This window comes from Pogona vitticeps, chromosome 2, assembly GCF_051106095.1.
Source record: "Pogona vitticeps strain Pit_001003342236 chromosome 2, PviZW2.1, whole genome shotgun sequence".
In the NCBI taxonomy this organism is placed as follows: Eukaryota; Metazoa; Chordata; class Lepidosauria; order Squamata; family Agamidae; genus Pogona; species Pogona vitticeps.
In genome coordinates this window covers 106172026-106193272 of record NC_135784.1, presented here as the reverse complement: position 1 = coordinate 106193272, position 21247 = coordinate 106172026, and the positions used below count along the sequence as shown (strand labels likewise).

At 47.5% G+C, this 21247-nt stretch overlaps 1 protein-coding gene across 2 annotated transcripts in view; it reads right to left on the bottom strand.

Annotated features, from left to right (window-relative positions):
* ARHGAP26 (Rho GTPase activating protein 26) overlaps nt 1–21247 on the bottom strand; it is a 400569-nt gene that overhangs the window by 35737 nt on the left and 343585 nt on the right. The window lies entirely within an intron of this gene.

The window sequence follows — 21247 nt, the reverse complement described above, 5'->3', positions numbered from 1 at the left end:
TCCTGGTGAAATGGGTAGAAGCCCCTGGGGAATCCCATTTTAAACCATGTGTTGGGTCCTGGGAGGGACCATTTTAAACCATGCACTGGGGGGGGGGGAGGGACAGAGAGAGGAGAAAAGAAAAACATCTACCTGGCTTTGTTTCCTAGGCAAAACTTCCTGGTGAAATGGGTAGAAGCCCCTGGGGAATCCCATTTTAAACCATGTGTTGGGTCCTGGGAGGGACCATTTTAAACCATGACACTGGGGGGGGGGGAGGGACAGAGAGAGGAGAAAAGAAAAACATCTACCTGGCTTTGTTTCCTAGGCAAAACTTCCTGGTGAAATGGGTAGAAGCCCCTGGGGAATCCCATTTTAAACCATGTGTTGGGTCCTGGGAGGGACCATTTTAAACCATGCACTGGGGGGGGGGGAGGGACAGAGAGAGGAGAAAAGAAAAACATCTACCTGGCTTTGTTTCCTAGGCAAAACTTCCTGGTGAAATGGGTAGAAGCCCCTGGGGAATCCCATTTTAAACCATGTGTTGGGTCCTGGGAGGGACCATTTTAAACCATGCACTGGGGGGGGGGGAGGGACAGAGAGAGGAGAAAAGAAAAACATCTACCTGGCTTTGTTTCCTAGGCAAAACTTCCTGGTGAAATGGGTAGAAGCCCCTGGGGAATCCCATTTTAAACCATGTGTTGGGTCCTGGGAGGGACCATTTTAAACCATGCACTGGGGGGGGGGAGGGACAGAGAGAGGAGAAAAGAAAAACATCTACCTGGCTTTGTTTCCTAGGCAAAACTTCCTGGTGAAATGGGTAGAAGCCCCTGGGGAATCCCATTTTAAACCATGTGTTGGGTCCTGGGAGGGACCATTTTAAACCATGCACTGGGGGGGGGGGAGGGACAGAGAGAGGAGAAAAGAAAAACATCTACCTGGCTTTGTTTCCTAGGCAAAACTTCCTGGTGAAATGGGTAGAAGCCCCTGGGGAATCCCATTTTAAACCATGTGTTGGGTCCTGGGAGGGACCATTTTAAACCATGCACTGGGGGGGGGGAGGGACAGAGAGAGGAGAAAAGAAAAAACATCTACCTGGCTTTGTTTCCTAGGCAAAACTTCCTGGTGAAATGGGTAGAAGCCCCTGGGGAATCCCATTTTAAACCATGTGTTGGGTCCTGGGAGGGACCATTTTAAACCATGCACTGGGGGGGGGGAGGGACAGAGAGAGGAGAAAAGAAAAACATCTACCTGGCTTTGTTTCCTAGGCAAAACTTCCTGGTGAAATGGGTAGAAGCCCCTGGGGAATCCCATTTTAAACCATGTGTTGGGTCCTGGGAGGGACCATTTTAAACCATGCACTGGGGGGGGGGAGGGACAGAGAGAGGAGAAAAGAAAAACATCTACCTGGCTTTGTTTCCTAGGCAAAACTTCCTGGTGAAATGGGTAGAAGCCCCTGGGGAATCCCATTTTAAACCATGTGTTGGGTCCTGGGAGGGACCATTTTAAACCATGCACTGGGGGGGGGGAGGGACAGAGAGAGGAGAAAAGAAAAACATCTACCTGGCTTTGTTTCCTAGGCAAAACTTCCTGGTGAAATGGGTAGAAGCCCCTGGGGAATCCCATTTTAAACCATGTGTTGGGTCCTGGGAGGGACCATTTTAAACCATACACTGGGGGGGGGGAGGGACAGAGAGAGGAGAAAAGAAAAACATCTACCTGGCTTTGTTTCCTAGGCAAAACTTCCTGGTGAAATGGGTAGAAGCCCCTGGGGAATCCCATTTTAAACCATGTGTTGGGTCCTGGGAGGGACCATTTTAAACCATAGCACTGGGGGGGGGGGAGGGACAGAGAGAGGAGAAAAGAAAAACATCTACCTGGCTTTGTTTCCTAGGCAAAACTTCCTGGTGAAATGGGTAGAAGCCCTGGGGAATCCCATTTTAAACCATGTGTTGGGTCCTGGGAGGGACCATTTTAAACCATGACACTGGGGGGGGGGGAGGGACAGAGAGAGGAGAAAAGAAAAACATCTACCTGGCTTTGTTTCCTAGGCAAAACTTCCTGGTGAAATGGGTAGAAGCCCCTGGGGAATCCCATTTTAAACCATGTGTTGGGTCCTGGGAGGGACCATTTTAAACCATGCACTGGGGGGGGGGGAGGGACAGAGAGAGGAGAAAAGAAAAACATCTACCTGGCTTTGTTTCCTAGGCAAAACTTCCTGGTGAAATGGGTAGAAGCCCCTGGGGAATCCCATTTTAAACCATGTGTTGGGTCCTGGGAGGGACCATTTTAAACCATGGGGGGGGGGGGAGGGACAGAGAGAGGAGAAAAGAAAAACATCTACCTGGCTTTGTTTCCTAGGCAAAACTTCCTGGTGAAATGGGTAGAAGCCCCTGGGGAATCCCATTTTAAACCATGTGTTGGGTCCTGGGAGGGACCATTTTAAACCATGCACTGGGGGGGGGGAGGGACAGAGAGAGGAGAAAAGAAAAACATCTACCTGGCTTTGTTTCCTAGGCAAAACTTCCTGGTGAAATGGGTAGAAGCCCCTGGGGAATCCCATTTTAAACCATGTGTTGGGTCCTGGGAGGGACCATTTTAAACCATGCACTGGGGGGGGGGAGGGACAGAGAGAGGAGAAAAGAAAAACATCTACCTGGCTTTGTTTCCTAGGCAAAACTTCCTGGTGAAATGGGTAGAAGCCCCTGGGGAATCCCATTTTAAACCATGTGTTGGGTCCTGGGAGGGACCATTTTAAACCATGCACTGGGGGGGGGGGAGGGACAGAGAGAGGAGAAAAGAAAAACATCTACCTGGCTTTGTTTCCTAGGCAAAACTTCCTGGTGAAATGGGTAGAAGCCCCTGGGGAATCCCATTTTAAACCATGTGTTGGGTCCTGGGAGGGACCATTTTAAACCATGCACTGGGGGGGGGGGAGGGACAGAGAGAGGAGAAAAGAAAAACATCTACCTGGCTTTGTTTCCTAGGCAAAACTTCCTGGTGAAATGGGTAGAAGCCCCTGGGGAATCCCATTTTAAACCATGTGTTGGGTCCTGGGAGGGACCATTTTAAACCATGCACTGGGGGGGGGAGGGACAGAGAGAGGAGAAAAGAAAAACATCTACCTGGCTTTGTTTCCTAGGCAAAACTTCCTGGTGAAATGGGTAGAAGCCCCTGGGGAATCCCATTTTAAACCATGTGTTGGGTCCTGGGAGGGACCATTTTAAACCATGCACTGGGGGGGGGGAGGGACAGAGAGAGGAGAAAAGAAAAACATCTACCTGGCTTTGTTTCCTAGGCAAAACTTCCTGGTGAAATGGGTAGAAGCCCCTGGGGAATCCCATTTTAAACCATGTGTTGGGTCCTGGGAGGGGACCATTTTAAACCATGCACTGGGGGGGGGGAGGGACAGAGAGAGGAGAAAAGAAAAACATCTACCTGGCTTTGTTTCCTAGGCAAAACTTCCTGGTGAAATGGGTAGAAGCCCCTGGGGAATCCCATTTTAAACCATGTGTTGGGTCCTGGGAGGGACCATTTTAAACCATGCACTGGGGGGGGGGAGGGACAGAGAGAGGAGAAAAGAAAAACATCTACCTGGCTTTGTTTCCTAGGCAAAACTTCCTGGTGAAATGGGTAGAAGCCCCTGGGGAATCCCATTTTAAACCATGTGTTGGGTCCTGGGAGGGACCATTTTAAACCATGCACTGGGGGGGGGGGAGGGACAGAGAGAGGAGAAAAGAAAAACATCTACCTGGCTTTGTTTCCTAGGCAAAACTTCCTGGTGAAATGGGTAGAAGCCCCTGGGGAATCCCATTTTAAACCATGTGTTGGGTCCTGGGAGGGACCATTTTAAACCATGCACTGGGGGGGGGAGGGACAGAGAGAGGAGAAAAGAAAAACATCTACCTGGCTTTGTTTCCTAGGCAAAACTTCCTGGTGAAATGGGTAGAAGCCCCTGGGGAATCCCATTTTAAACCATGTGTTGGGTCCTGGGAGGGACCATTTTAAACCATACACTGGGGGGGGGGGAGGGACAGAGAGAGGAGAAAAGAAAAACATCTACCTGGCTTTGTTTCCTAGGCAAAACTTCCTGGTGAAATGGGTAGAAGCCCCTGGGGAATCCCATTTTAAACCATGTGCTGGGTCCTGGGAGGGACCATTTTAAACCATACACTGGGGGGGGGGGGGGAGGGACAGAGAGAGGAGAAAAGAAAAACATCTACCTGGCTTTGTTTCCTAGGCAAAACTTCCTGGTGAAATGGGTAGAAGCCCCTGGGGAATCCCATTTTAAACCATGTGTTGGGTCCTGGGAGGGACCATTTTAAACCATACACTGGGGGGGGGGGAGGGACAGAGAGAGGAGAAAAGAAAAACATCTACCTGGCTTTGTTTCCTAGGCAAAACTTCCTGGTGAAATGGGTAGAAGCCCCTGGGGAATCCCATTTTAAACCATGTGTTGGGTCCTGGGAGGGACCATTTTAAACCATGCACTGGGGGGGGGGGGAGGGACAGAGAGAGGAGAAAAGAAAAACATCTACCTGGCTTTGTTTCCTAGGCAAAACTTCCTGGTGAAATGGGTAGAAGCCCCTGGGGAATCCCATTTTAAACCATGTGTTGGGTCCTGGGAGGGACCATTTTAAACCATGCACTGGGGGGGGGGAGGGACAGAGAGAGGAGAAAAGAAAAACATCTACCTGGCTTTGTTTCCTAGGCAAAACTTCCTGGTGAAATGGGTAGAAGCCCCTGGGGAATCCCATTTTAAACCATGTGTTGGGTCCTGGGAGGGACCATTTTAAACCATGCACTGGGGGGGGGGGAGGGACAGAGAGAGGAGAAAAGAAAAACATCTACCTGGCTTTGTTTCCTAGGCAAAACTTCCTGGTGAAATGGGTAGAAGCCCCTGGGGAATCCCATTTTAAACCATGTGTTGGGTCCTGGGAGGGACCATTTTAAACCATGCACTGGGGGGGGGGAGGGACAGAGAGAGGAGAAAAGAAAAACATCTACCTGGCTTTGTTTCCTAGGCAAAACTTCCTGGTGAAATGGGTAGAAGCCCCTGGGGAATCCCATTTTAAACCATGTGTTGGGTCCTGGGAGGGACCATTTTAAACCATGCACTGGGGGGGGGGAGGGACAGAGAGAGGAGAAAAGAAAAACATCTACCTGGCTTTGTTTCCTAGGCAAAACTTCCTGGTGAAATGGGTAGAAGCCCCTGGGGAATCCCATTTTAAACCATGTGTTGGGTCCTGGGAGGGACCATTTTAAACCATGCACTGGGGGGGGGGGAGGGACAGAGAGAGGAGAAAAGAAAAACATCTACCTGGCTTTGTTTCCTAGGCAAAACTTCCTGGTGAAATGGGTAGAAGCCCCTGGGGAATCCCATTTTAAACCATGTGTTGGGTCCTGGGAGGGACCATTTTAAACCATGCACTGGGGGGGGGGGAGGGACAGAGAGAGGAGAAAAGAAAAACATCTACCTGGCTTTGTTTCCTAGGCAAAACTTCCTGGTGAAATGGGTAGAAGCCCCTGGGGAATCCCATTTTAAACCATGTGTTGGGTCCTGGGAGGGACCATTTTAAACCATGCACTGGGGGGGGGAGGGACAGAGAGAGGAGAAAAGAAAAACATCTACCTGGCTTTGTTTCCTAGGCAAAACTTCCTGGTGAAATGGGTAGAAGCCCCTGGGGAATCCCATTTTAAACCATGTGTTGGGTCCTGGGAGGGACCATTTTAAACCATACACTGGGGGGGGGGGGAGGGACAGAGAGAGGAGAAAAGAAAAACATCTACCTGGCTTTGTTTCCTAGGCAAAACTTCCTGGTGAAATGGGTAGAAGCCCCTGGGGAATCCCATTTTAAACCATGTGCTGGGTCCTGGGAGGGACCATTTTAAACCATACACTGGGGGGGGGGGGAGGGACAGAGAGAGGAGAAAAGAAAAACATCTACCTGGCTTTGTTTCCTAGGCAAAACTTCCTGGTGAAATGGGTAGAAGCCCCTGGGGAATCCCATTTTAAACCATGTGTTGGGTCCTGGGAGGGACCATTTTAAACCATACACTGGGGGGGGGGGAGGGACAGAGAGAGGAGAAAAGAAAAACATCTACCTGGCTTTGTTTCCTAGGCAAAACTTCCTGGTGAAATGGGTAGAAGCCCCTGGGGAATCCCATTTTAAACCATGTGTTGGGTCCTGGGAGGGACCATTTTAAACCATGCACTGGGGGGGGGGAGGGACAGAGAGAGGAGATAGAAGAATTGATGCCTTTGAATTGTGGTGCTGGAGGAGGCTTTTGAGAGTCCCCTGGACTGCAAGGAGAACAAACTTATCCATTTTGAAGGAAATCAACCCTCAGTGCTCACTGGAAAGACAGATCCTGAAGCTGAGGCTCCAGTAGTTTGGCCATCTCATGAGAAGAGAAGATTCCTTGGAAAAGACCTTGATGTTAGGAAAGTGTGACGGCAAGAGGAGAAGGGGACGACAGAGGATGAGATGGCTTGACAGTGTCATCGAAGCAACGGAGATGAATTTGACACAACTCCGGGAGGCAGTGGAAGATAGGAGGGCCTGGTGTGCCCTGGTCCATGGGGTCATGAAGAGTGTAAACAAAACGATGTGTGTGTGTGTGTGTGTGTGTGTGTGTGTGTGTGTGTGTGTGTGTGTGTGTGTGTGTGTGTGTGTGTGTGTGTGTGTGTGTATTGTGTTAAGAAACATTGCATTTTGTGATTGACACAAAATGCATTTTCGGTTGGCTTTTTTTTGCCAAATACAATCTTGTTACTAATGACAAAACAATGCTGGTCTTTCCAATGTTACATAGGAAGAAAAAAACATTCTAGTGGTTAACAGTGTTGTTTACTGGATGTCTCCATCTGCTGAGTCATATTTTTCTTGCAAGGATGAGAATAATTGCAAATATTCACTACATTTTTCCGGTAGGGCATGCTTTAGGACTGGGCCTCCTTGTGCACTCATACTCCTTAAAAAACTTAATATATGTTTAATTGTGTTTTACATGTGACATTTATATTGTGTTTTTAATTCTGTTGTTTTATCTGCTGTGAGCTGTGTTGGGTCCCCTATGGGAAGAAAGGTGGAATGGAAATAAAATAAAATAAATGCACAGTGCTCACTAGTCTGGCTTCAACTACTGAAGAAAGCATTAAATGATCTGGATAAATCAGCTATTATTAGGAAGAGGCCAATTATTTATTGGGGCTTACTTGTCCTATTTTTAGTCTACTTGTCCTCCAAGGAGCTCAGACCAGTATGTATGAAGAGTATCCCATTTTATCCTCTCCTCACCCACTCCATGAGAAAGTTGAGGGGAAAAAGGGTCCGCATAATATGAGAACATAGCTAAAATACAAACAGCCACCTCACTGGGATGGCAGTGACTTCATCAGAGACTGGGGTGGGGTATGGACAGACATGAATGGATGAATCCAGAGACGAGAGGGAGGGTTCTTGTGGAAATGTGAAAGAGAGTGTGAGCATATCTGCATGTGAGTGATTGAAAATGAACGAACGAATAAAAAAGACAAGGAAAGTAAGCAGATGCTGGATGAATAAAGAGGGAAAGGGAGAACAAGCTTTTGCATCTGGGGGAGAGGCTGAATGGAAGAAAGAGAGGACAGAAAAGAAAACAAGTAGCGCCCCCCCCCCCAGCATTCATGTCTCCCATGTGAACTGGGATCAAGCCCCACCATCACCACCACTTTTCTATCAGGGAACGTGGCCTCAAACCCTTAGAAAATGTTGTCCAGCCCTTTATATAGGATGTGACAAGGTTGCCTGTTCTTATTCATACTCTGTATCTCTTTATTTTAAGCCCTCAGCCTACTAATCTGAATGACAGCAAAGAGCAGAAGAAAAACACATTCTTCTGAAGAACAAAACTGAAATTATTTGCTGGATTAGGAGCAAACTGCTTTGTATAAATGTTCCTTCCACAGGCCAATTTATATGAGATCTATTAAGACAGTTCATACAACTAGATATATTGCCACCCCATTTGATTTCCATTTTCATTCATAATTACATGTTTAGGCCATGGCACGAAATTTATAACAGGGGATGAACCTTGTTGACAGCCGCTAAGACTGCCTACTATAATTTTGAGTTAAAATGTAATGGTGGCTGCTTGAATAGTCTTAGTAGGTAAAAGAGGAATAGTGACAGGATTCTTATGCAATCCCCTGTAGCCACTTGGAAAGCAACACACACACGCGCACACACACACACATCCCTCAGGCATTCCTGTGCTGTTCACTTAAGAACAGCTTTTTCAGCCTTTCATTTTTAATGTTTCTATTGATGATTTAATGTTTCATATTGCATTATTTTCATGTATTTTAAAGTGTGTGTGTTTTTTTCAATTTGAAGTGCCTTGTACCACAGCTGAATCACATAAATTATTTGATTTGCAGAGTGGCAGTTTTATACTTCTTTTATACATTACAAAATATGTACCAAAATTAGACATATCGCACAATTCGCTATATGAACCTTAAGGCTTCAATATGAAGAGCACCCCTGCACTACTGCCTTTCTTCTTGAACTGAAACAGCAACCAGTACCTTGTTCGATATCTACATGTTTGCAGAACTTTGCTGCAATGATCTCATGAATCGGTCGTACATGACCACGCACATGACCAGCACCCCATCAAACAGTTGCCACACTTTCCACAGTTGTGTGTGCATACATACTGAACAAAATACTGGACAATATCTTACAATTCCTCACAGATGGGGGGGGGGGAAATAAATAGTACAGCCACTGACAACATCTGCTAATAACCAAATGCGAAAGTAAAAAACAACGTATTAGATCTAAGAATAGGACCGCCCTCTCTGCAGAGTTGTTAAATCATGAAAGCCACTCACTGAATACTCAAGACTAGCTTCTTTTGTGATCTTAAAAGAGACTGAAATAAAACTGATTCAAAAGAATGGAAGGAGCTTCTGCTTAACTCATTACAAGAAATGTATAAGTTTAGCAAACATTTCACTGCTCTACAGTAGTAGGTATCTACTATTTCTTTTTTCCAAGCTTTGGCCAAGCTTGGGGGGGGCATGATGACAGATATATAACATTATACATGGTATTGAGAAAGTGGATGGGGGATTTTTTAATCTACATCTCTCATAATACCACAACAAAAGCAAAAACAATAAAAATAGTGTATTTAAACTATGCAATTCAGTCTAGCAAATTCACAGAGAATAGCTCCATCAGTGGCTACTGGTAATGATGCATATATACTATCTCCAATGAGAAGCAGTGTGCTTAGAAGGTGCTATTACAGGTCTGTTCTGCTTACGTGCTTTCCAGAGACTTTAGGCTCATCCCCATGTGAACAGAATAGCCTTTGGTTTAATTCATGATGACTTCTTACGATCTTATATACAGAACTGATTTGAGGCATCTCAATTTGGGAAACAATGGCCACAATTATATTAATTTTTGCTCCAAAATTAGTATTAGGGCTTATTTTCAGGGGATGTTTTATTTTTTTCATGTCCATCAAGCCACATTTATTCAAATACAGTCATACCATCTTCTGGTTGCTGCACAATGGTGGAGAGTGGGCTTTCACTTAACTGGGGCTTATTATTGGGGTAGGGCTTATATTATGAGCATCCTGAAAAATCATACTAGGGCTTACTTTCAGAATATGGATTATTTTTGGGGAAACAGGGTAAGCATTAGAAATAGGCACAAATTGAAAAAAAGGATTATTCATAATTCATCAAGGTCAACAAATCATGAATTTATGATCTTTTTTGACCAATCGATTTGTCAATTCATCTTCACTTTAAAACCTTATAAAATGCCCTAACCCCTGCACCTAGAGACACCAACGTTACAGAGAAACTTCCTCTGATTCTCCTCTACAAGTCCTGCAAGTTTGGTGAAGTTTGGGTTTTTGGATGTCCAAGTTATACACCACAAAGTGGGTCCCTCCAGGAAAGTTCCCTTTAGTAGGTGGCTCAGGGAAAATTTCAGCATTGCTGCTAAAGTGACTGGTATATTGTACACCTCAATTCAGTTTTAGACTAGAGGCAAGGCTATGGCGTCTTATAAGGGCACTGTCTTTGAACTGGGGTGTATAAAAGCTTCATTTAGGATATACATATCCATTTCCTTATTTAGGCTGTTATTGGCAGAGTGATCATTCACTGACAATCTCCTAGTATCCAAAGTGTTAAGCTAAATGCAGTGCTATTGGAACTGAAACAGCGAGTGGTAAGCACACAAATAATTCTTGCATCCACTTCCCACCTGCTACTGCATGGCAGGGATACTCCTGGGTCAGGTGTATGTACGTACAATGGGATCACACACACTACATAGCTACTGAGTAGGATATATACACACAGATACACGATTGTTGCAAGATTGCCACCTGCTTTCCATCTCCTGGGTACAGGCTTTGCCAAAAATCACATGCACTGTTTTTCATGAAAGAGTTTAAGGATTTCCCCCCTTGTGGTTTATAGACTAATGGACAATTAAATACATTTGCCCGATTCCTGCTCCCATCCCCTACAAACACTGCTTATATACAGTGGACCCTTGACTTACGGAATTAATCCGTATTGGAACGGTGGCTGCAGGTCAAAAAGTCTGTAGGTCAAGTCTCCATTGACCTACAGTGCACTGAAAACCGATTAATCCCGTAACAGGCCGTTTTTGTTCCATTTTGGTTTTTTTCTGGTCTGTAAGTCAATTCTCAGGCTGCAAGTCAAAAAGGAGGTTACTTACCTGTAACCATGGTTCTTCAAGTGGTCATTCTGTGAATTCACACAAACGGGTTAATCCGGCGCCTGCGTCGGAGTCCTCGGAATATTCTCGAGCTCTGAAAGAGAAAGTAACAGACGTAACGCTGCCCCCATTGCGCATGCTCCAGCCCACTCCAGCCTCAGTTCCATTTATACGCCACAGGTGTGCCTAGAGGTGGTACGCACTCACAGTGACAGCTAGAGGGGAGGCTGGGTGGGATTGTGTGAATTCACAGAATGACCACTTGAAGAACCATGGTTACAGGTAAGTAACCTCCTTTTCTTCATCGTGGTCTTCTGTGAATGCACACAAACGGGTGACTGGCGAGCTTACTCACCGGATGGCGGGATGTCACTGCAACACCGAAGTCAACACGGCCCTTCCAAACACTGTGTCCCTCTTGGCTCTGAGGTCAAGTCTATAGTGTGTAATGAATGTTGATACAGTTGACCACGTGGCCGCTCTACAGATATCCGGGGTATCCACACCACGTAGGAAGGCTGTAGAGGACGCCACCGCCCTAGTAGAGTGAGCGCGTAAGCCGTCAGGAGGGGACTTGTGTTGTAGTTCATAGGCCAAGACAATAGTGTTAACAATCCATCGTGACAGGGTAGAACGTGCTGCCGGTGAACCCTTCTTATGTCCAAAGTAACAAACAAACAGACGGTTAGAGACCCTAATGTCTCTAGTTCTGGAGACATAAAAGGCGAGGGCCCGTCGAACATCCAGGGTATGGAGCATGCGTTCCACGTCAGACGAAGGTTGCGGAAACAACGTTGGCAGAGAAAGAGGTTGGTTGAGGTGAAATTCAGAGACCACTTTTGGAAGAAAGGAGAGGTCGGGATACAGCAAGACCTTATCCCTGAAGAATTGCAAAAAGGGCTGGTCAGACCGCAAAGCGGCAAGTTCACTGACACGTCGAGCAGAGGTGATAGCAACAAGAAAGAGTGTCTTGAGAGTTAGCAACCGAACATCACAGGTGGCCATGGGTTCGAACGGAGGCCGTGTAAGGGCGCGAAGAACGAGTTGGAGGGACCACTGAGGTACTGGAGGTTTGGTAGGAGGTCTCATGTGGGCTAGTCCCTTCAGAAAGGCCTTGACCGTGGGATGGGAGAAAAGGCGGGAAGAAGGAGATTCCTTCGGTTGAAACGAGATGATAGCCGCTAGATAAACTCTAACAGTGGACAAAGCCAAGTTGAGGTCAAACAAATATCGTAAATACAGCAACAACGTGGAAAGTGAAACGGGGGAGGGGATAAGACCCCTGTCCTGAGTAAACTTAAGGAAGCTGCGCCATTTCCGTTTGTATAAGGAAGCAGTGGATGGCTTCTTAGCTCTGTCTAGTACCTCCCTGACCTGTGGGAGATCCTCCACGCAGTCAGCTTCAGAGTGTCCACGTCCGGGTGAAAAATGGCGCCCGCATCTTGGGTTAGGAGGTCTGGAAGTTGTGGGAGTCTCCACATCTCTGAGGACATGCTGAGAAGTGTGGGAAACCACGTCTGGCGGGGCCAAAAAGGAGCTATGAAAATGGCATTGGTCCTGGATTGACGGAGCTTGACCAGCGCCCTCTGAATGAGTGGAAGAGGGGGGAACATGTAGAGAAGAGGATGGTGCCAGCGGAGCATGAAGGCGTCTCCTAGGGACCCGTGGCCTATCCCTGCTCGGGACGCATAGCTGGTGCACTTGGCGTTCTGTTGGGTGGCGAAGACATCCATTGTCGGAGTGCCCCACCTGAGACATAGGTCCCGAAAGACTCTGGGGTGGAGTTCCCACTCGTGTGTTTGATGGTGAAGACGACTCAGGTGGTCTGCCAGAGAGTTGTCCGCCGTGGGAACATGTATGGCTACTGGAAATATATGGTGAACACGACACCATTCCCATAAAATTACTGTGAGATACAGAAGCGAGGGAGAGTGCGTGCCTCCCTGCTTGTTCAGATAGTACATGGTCGTAGTGTTGTCCGTTATGACTTGCACACCACGACCACGCACCATGGGGAAGAACGCGCGAAGGGCCTTGATAACAGCCAACATCTCGAGGTGATTGATGTGAAGGGCCATCTCCCGGGGAGACCAGAGTGCATGTATCCTGTGTGACCCGCAGTGCGCGCCCCAACCGAATGTGCTCGCGTCGGTAGTGATTTGAATGGTCAGTCTCAGTGGTCTGAATGGTCTGCCTAACCGAAGATTCGGGGGGTGTGTCCACCATTGTAATTGAGTCGCCAGCTCCCTGGTGACGCGAAGGCGTTTGTTCTGGCTGTCCGTCATGGGGTTGAATAGGGCGAGGAACCACGACTGTAGGGATCTCAGTTTGAGTCGCGCATGAGACAAGGCAGGGGTTGTGGAGGCCATGAGGCCCAGGAGGTGTTGGGCATGCCTGCCTGTGACCTTGGCCCCGGGCCGAAACTTTTTTATTGCCCGTTGGATCTTGTGAATCCTCTCTGAGGGGAGGAATATTCGTGCGGCGATGGAGTCGATGCAAGCGCCTATGTAATGCACCCTCCTGGATGGTTTGAGATGGGATTTCTCCATGTTGATCTCGAGGCCTAGATTGGACAGCAGGCGAAGAACCAATCTTGTGTGCTGTGATGCTCGACTGTAAGAGGGAGCTACCAGGAGCCAATCGTCGATGTAGGGGTATATGTGAACGCCCTGGAGGCGTAGGTAGGCCGCTACTGGAGCCATCACCTTTGTAAATGTGCGAGGGGCCGTCGAAAGTCCGAAGGGTAGGGCCTGAAACTGGTAAATGGTGTCGCAAAAGAGGAAACGCAGATACTTGCGATGATGAGGATGAATGGTAATATGGAAATAAGCGTCCTTTAGGTCTATGAGGACGAACCAATTGTTTTTCTTCAGAAGGGGCATAATGGACTCGAGTGTCACCATGCGAAAACGGCGAGGACGAAGGTAAGTATTGAGGACCCTGAGATCTAGAATGGGTCTTACGCCGCCGCCCTTTTTTGATACGGCGAAATATCTGGAATAGAAGCCGTCTTTGATGTTTCCTATGGGAACGGTTTCTATGGCATGTTTGCGAATGAGTGAGGCGATCTCCTTTTCCAGGGCGGCGTTGAATGATGTGGAGCAGACGAAACCTAGTGGAGGTAAGTCGAGAAACTCGAGTCGGTATCCGTGAGAAATGATGCTTAGGACCCATGCATCGTTTGTGATTGAAAGCCAATTGGAGAGAAAGGGGGAAAGTCTCGTGGTGGCCGGATGGGAAAGAGAGTGTCCTGGAAAGTCAAAGATAACGCTTGGATCTTTTCGCAGGTGGTTTGAAAGAACGTGTGCGTTGGGACTGTTGGGACCTAAAGCTAGGAGCAGAAGAGGATGCTCTGGACGATCTCTGCTGAGGTAAGTTTTTGAAAGTCTTGAAGTACTGAGATGATTGCTGGTAATGGGCGTAGGGTTTGCGCCAGTGAGGTTTATTGTAGCGTGGCTGAGACTGAATGGAATAGGATCTAGCTGCCTTCTTTGCTTTATGGAGGTCTTCTAGGTGCGTGTCAGTTCGTTCATTAAAGAGGCCCGTGGCATCAAAGGCGAGGCCCTCCACCTTGTTCTTGACATCATCCAAGATGTTAGCCGCTCGTAACCATGCATGTCGACGGGTAGTAATTGAGGACATAAGAATTCTGGCTGCTGCTTCGGCAGCATGTCTGGTGGAAAGTCTCTGGTATTTGGACACAGTCTGCGCTTCCTCGTAAAGGTTAAGGAAGTTCTGTTTGGCCTCTGGTGGAACGAGTTGGAGCCCAGGGAGAATCTTCAGCCATAGTTGTTTTTGATATGCCCCTAGGGCAGTTTGATAGTTAATGAGCTTAATGAGAAAGGCTGCAAGAGAGTATAGCTTTCTTCCGATGATTTCTAATTTTTTGCCCTCCCTGTTGGTAGGGGTAACATGTGATTTTCCGGTGGGCTTGGTGCAACTTGTCTCGACCACTAAGGAATTAGGAACCGGGTGCTTTAGCAGAAACTTAGTATCCGTGCCGTGGACGCGATAGAAGTTCTCAGTTCTCCTGGGCAAAGGTGGATTATCTGAGGGGTGCTCCCAGTACTGCTTTATGATATCCATAATAGCGGGTACAAAAGTCAGACTAGGAGGGGGAGCCCTCTCCTGATTGATGTCTCCAAATATGAGATCTTCGGTAGCGGCAGAAGGCTGATCCAAGTCGAGCTTTAAGGTCTTGGCTAAACGCAAGAGCATTTGGGAATAAGAGGAGAAATCCTCAGAGGGGGAGGAGGCATTGGCGTCTCCAATGTCGGAGCCAACTGGCTCCCCTTCTGGAAGTGGGTTCCCATCTGGTTGTGGAGGAGCTTCCTGCTCTGAGTTGGAAGAAAGGACCGAAGAGGCTTCGTCCGGGTCGGACGAAAAAACGTCTCTCCTTCTCTTACGTGGAGGTTTGGTAACCTCATCCGTAGGTTTCGACGTCGAAGCCGGTGGTATGGGCGCAGGTTGATCCAATGGAGGGATTGGCAAAGACTGTATTGGTCGGTGGTCGACCGGTAGATCGGCGGCGCGGCGTCGATGTCGACGTCGACGTCGAGGTGGCGAAGTGTCCGATGACGACGCGATGTAGACATACTTGGTTCTGTGTCTCCGTCGTCGGTCTGAGGATGACGACGTCGAACTAGTTGAGGCAGAGCGATGTCGGTGTCGACGGTGTTTCGGTCGCCGTGGAGAAGGGGAGTCGGAAGAACTAGACGTGCGCCTACGGCGCCGATGCTTGCGTCGACGTCGATGCGCATCAGAGCGAGCCTTCTTAGTGGCACGCCTCCCTCGCGCCGACGCCGAAGACGAAGAGGAGGACGAGTCGTGTTTCCTCTTGCGGGTTCGCTTTCCACGCGGCGACTTCGACCTCGAACGGGAGGTGGAGAGATGCTTGGTCTTCGCAGGGCGTTTGCCACGGGGCGACCTCGACCTCGAGGGAGACGTCGAAAGGTGCTTGGTCTTTGCCGGGCGTTTGCCGCGGGGCGATCTCGACCTCGAGGGAGACGTCGAGAGATGTTTGGTCTTGGCCGGGCGCTTGCCACGGGGCGATCTCGACCTCGAAGGAGATGTCGAGGTCGACGGAGCCGGAAACTCGAGCCCACGATCCTGTGGGCTGTGCGGAGCCGAAGTCAGACCAGCGGTGACTCCAACCAGCTGGCTCGGTGTGGGAGACACGATGCCCGAAGGCATCACCGGCTCGACTTGTCGAGGAGGCAGAGATGGAGCTGTCTCCGACAAGTATGCACCTTCCCTCGACGAGTCCTCCAGTATAGGAGATGGGACGGACTCGGAGACTGACGGAAGCTGGGCAGAACCCTCCTTATGTTTAACAGAGGATTTAGACTTGCCCTGCTTCATAGCCTTAGGAGGTGCAGCATCAGCTTTCACATTACCGGCAGACTTCTTGGATGCGGGTACTTTAGAATGTTTACCCGTCTTGGAAGAACTCTGCTGAGGTGAGGTGTCTGTTCCCTGCCGAGGGGTAGCCGCAGGAGAGACCATCTCAGATTCTGAGGGTGCAGTGGCAGAAAGAGTTGACTCCCAGAGGTGGTAGTTGAGTCGCTTCTGCCTAGCCTTTAGTGCCGCTTTAGTGAAATCCCTGCAGTGCTTGCAGGACGTGGTCAGATGTCTAGCCCCAAGACAGAAAAGGCACTTCTCATGCGGGTCCTGATGGGGAATCTTGCGGGAGCAGAGCACACACCGTTTAAACGGCCCAGACGGCATAAGCCGCAAAATAAGGGAACCGTTGCGGAGGGAAAAAAAGGCGGGAACAATAACGGACGGGAACAGCGGGAAAAAACCAAGTGGAAAGTCCAAAATCCAGACCGCGTCGGGGGGCAGGAGAAAGACACAATCCGAAAGCCTATCCAAGTCCAAAAACCGTAGAAATGTATCCAAAACGTAGTAAACGAACGGAGCTCGTGAGAGAGGTTCCGAATCACCAGGCGGAGAAATGGAACTGAGGCTGGAGTGGGCTGGAGCATGCGCAATGGGGGCAGCGTTACGTCTGTTACTTTCTCTTTCAGAGCTCGAGAATATTCCGAGGACTCCGACGCAGGCGCCGGATTAACCCGTTTGTGTGCATTCACAGAAGACCACGATGAAGAACCTAAATTTTGCGGCCAGAGAAGTGTGTAACTCAAAAAGTCTGTAAGTCAAGGGTCCACTGTATATCGACAAACAAGTTAGCATGAGTCAATATATGTAAGTATGCTAGGTTTCCTATATGTTAGGTTTAACTGAAAAAAAATCAGTCAGTCAGTCAATATTTATACCACGGAACATGAGACACAAACATGAAAATAAGAGAAAATTTGCAATAAAACAGTCTACCTGTCAGCTGACTGTATTTAGAAACATATGAACCACAGCAAATAATGCTTTTATATGGGAATACTACTTGGGCTATATGCAAATCCAGTGTGAAAATCCACAGAATTCATAGCAGGTACTCATTGGATTCTTTTCAAATTTCTTTAAATTTAAATGTGATCCACCTTAGGCATTTTTCAGATAGAAAGACAGATAGAAAGTTGCCAAAATGGAACAAATTAAATAACTACTTTTAAAAACCAGATAATCCAAAATATGTTTGTTTATCAATAGTATTCACATTCTGCATTTTTATAACTGATACTCAAAATGGGATTTAAACAGCTTAACTGTGTACAAGCTTGCAAGCATCTTAAAGGCACACTGTGGATCGTATTTATGTGAATAACCCTTCTATTCTTTTCACTGCCATCAGCAACATTCCTGCTGTCAGCTCTTCAAATCTCTGCCCATACCAAATTCTCCTTTTCTGAACTGGAATCTGGATCTCTCCTCAACTCATAGAAGCCTGAATGCAAGATATTTCTTCATCTCCTGCCAAAAGGATTGGGTCTGAGTTGAAGATTACTTTTGGCAAAAGTTAGAAACTTACCCTGACCCTGTTGTTTGCAAATAAGAAGCAGGCTGTTCACTCATCTCAAACTCACCCCCTTAAGGAAACAAAAGCCCACCCTGGAGTAAAGTTGTTTAAATCTACTCATGTCTTGATGATTTTACCAAATGTAACAAAAGGAAGAAACAAGAGAGGAACTGTTGCCACTGAGTTACTGTGGAAGAGATGGGCAACTGACTTCTCCCGGACAAAGATTACTTGATTTTTGGAAATCTTGTGCTGGGCTTTGTCAACATAGTTGAGGGCTTGCAGAAAAGGGAGACTGCTGGCCTCTTTTGGAACCTATACACCATCTGAATAACCAGAAGCAGACTTCTGCAGCTGCCTACTCTGGCTGGCTCTTGAGCAAGGCTACAACACAATACAGAAAAGCTAGTATAACAAGCTTCACAAATAACTTTTTTAAAAAAATATACCTTGCTTCAATTCACATGACATCCTTCTTGTTAAAATTTGTTTTTTTATATATTTATAATATGTCCGTTTTAATGTGCTTTTTACTGCAGTAACTAAAAATCAGGTTTTTAATTTTTAAAAAATAAATAAAAAGCAAAGCAAAAAAGCAAAGTGTGCTGCTTATATACCGTTCCATAGCACTTCAAGCACTCTCTGGGCGGTTTACATTATGCAGGCTACACATTGCCCCCCCCCCCCAGCAAGCTGGGTACTCATTTTACCGACCTCGGAAGGATAGAAGGCTGAGTCAAAATCCCTCTCAGTCATTTTCCTGTATGCTTAAGACACAGAGAGTGGAAAGGCTGGGCTAGTAATTAACAAAATTGATCAAAGGTTCAATCAGAATGTTGCCTTCTTCTAAAACTTGCTGTCGCCTAAATTATTGCAATCACCATATACAGTTTGGACAAAGCGCATTTTCCCCCTCAGCCTCCTCACTCCCTGATTCCAGAGTCCGTAGGCTTCCTTACTTGTCTCATATAACCTGACAGGACCTCTGTCTTCTAAAGCTGTGAGGGGGACACTAAGAAGGGCATTCTCAGGGGTCATCTAGCCCCAACTCAGGCCCTAAAGAGAAGAGCGGTGGAGAGAACGTGGAGGATATCAAGCCTAAGGGCAGGAAGGCCTGGGACAGTGAGACACAAGACAGGAAAACTGTTGACTGCTGTAGGAGAGGGGAGCCCCCTGAGGAGCAGCAGAGAAGAGGGGAAGCCACTTCCAAGGGGAAGGAAGAAGAAGCCTGGAGTGATGTCCAAGAAGAAATACACAAGGCCCATAATATAGAGGAGGAGGTAGAAGAGGACGTAGAGCCAGAAGGCAAGTGAAACTATGAAAGAAACGGAGATCCCTGGAGAGGAGTTGTAGATGCCTAAAGGAAATGGGGAGGATCATCAGAAATCCAAAGACCACCATATTCCAACCGCCGGGATGATCCACCGCTGGCAAAGGCTCGCAAAAGCCCACAACTATCCTTGGATCAGCCCTCTGCTATTTAGTAACTCATTTTGAATCTTTTTAGGCCTGCCTATCACACCCAGTAAAGACACACTGCTCACTTGGCTCATCTTGGACACTAAATCTGGCTGGCATTTCACTAACCAGCAGCTCCAGTTCGGACTGCTTGGTCTTTAATCAGTCTAATTAAATCTTGAAATGGGTGGAAGTTGAAAGGTAGTAGGTTTTGGCTGAGCATTAAGATAGAGGAGGGGACTCTTCTTTGGGTAGAAGGGCTGGATGGTTCTCCAAGCCCTCTAGAGGATGGATGATGCCTGGGGTGATGACTGCACCCCAGATAACATCCTACTCCTGCTGTCACCAAAGATTTTCACCAACAAGGAAACCAGCTCCCTGACTCAGATACTAGACAAAGGGGCACTCCTGTAAGCATCATCATCATAAAGGTGGTGTTATTTGTCCATTGCCTTCTTCCATTATGGAGAGTGTGGGCCAGAAGAAACACAGAGAAGCCACACCTGCATTCAAACAATGACTGTATGAATTCTCCTGCAACTAGCCAATACCTGGCATGGGGAGGTTCTGTCGTCCTGTGAGGATGTATGCTAGGCGATCAGAGGTAACATCAAGAATTGCTGTAGAGGAGGACATTTTCCACCAGTAAACCCTGAAACACCTTCTATCCTTTGAAACTGGCTAACCAGGAGACAGGCAACCACCAGACTCTGCATGGGCAAGACTGGGACCTACTATAGACCAGATTAGGCCCATGAATCAGAGATTGTGCCACCCCCAACCTCCACACATTAGGAGAAATTTCCTAACAGTAGGAGCTGTTTGACAGTGAAACAGAATGCCTTGGGAACTGGTGACACTACAGATCCTGCACTGATCTGGGAGCGGGATTAAATGGTCTCCAAGGTCTCTTTCAGCCTCACAGTTAAATGATGCAGGAGGAAGCTTGAAGACTTCTTTTTGATAGCTACAGAGATGCTGATGGCTATCTTGGCCATGTGGACTGCCAGGAGCTCCACATCAGTCAATTACATCTGCAGTGCCGGACACAAAAGAGCCTGGGCTTCCCTTGTGGACCTATATGAGAATAAGTCCCCTCTCAGGTCTGCCTGTTTAATACTTAAGTAGGTCTACCGTACTTGGGAGGAAAGTGATGACAAACCAAGACAGCATCTTAAAAAGCAGAGACATCACCTTGCCGACAAAGGTCCGCATAGTCAAAGCTATGGTTGGTTTTTCCAGTAGTGATGTATGGAAGTGAGAGCTGGACCATAAAGAAGGCTGACAGCCAAAGAATTGATGCTTTTGAATTGTGGTGCTGGAGGAGACTCTTGAGAGTCCCCTGGACTGCAAGGAGAACAAACCTATCCATTCTGAAGGAAATCAACCCTCAGTGCTCACTGGGAGGACAGATCCTGAAGCTGTGGCTCCAATACTTTGGCCATCTCATGAGAAGAAAAGACTCCCTGGAAAAGACACTGATGTTAAAAAAGTGTGAAGGCAAGAGGAGAAGGGGACGACAGAGGACAAGATGCATGGACAGTGCCATCGAAGCTACCAACATGAATTTGACTCAACTCTGGGAGGCAGTGGAAGAAAGGAGGACCTGGCATGCTCTAGTCCATGGGGTCACAGAGTTGGACACAACTTAATGACTGAACAACAATAACAAGATCTACCCTTCTGCTAATCCTCCATGCTGAGTGGAAGGACCCCGACCTATTCTGCCCTTACCCCCAGTTTATGTTGGTAAATATCACTCAGCTGTTGGCTTATGGAGCGTGGGGGAATTTTATCCGTAAACATAATTGTCCCAGACCACTGAGTTTTCGTCTCCTCCAGAGCAATCCACATACTTTCATGATCTGCTTGCTTTTTCTTCTCACAGTTTTCCTGTGAGAAGATGAAGTCTCTGGGTTAGATCAATGTTGTAACCAGGATATGATATCCATCTAACCGGGAGAGCCTTGTAAGAAATTGGGGTGTGTGTGTGCGTGCATGTGTGTAGACTTCCAGACTGAAGCTTAGCTCAGATCTTGCCAGCAAAGTCTGTGGTGGCAACAGACACCCAGGCAGACACTCATACTCAGGTTAGCATTCATCTTCAGCAGCCTTGGCAGCTCCCCAG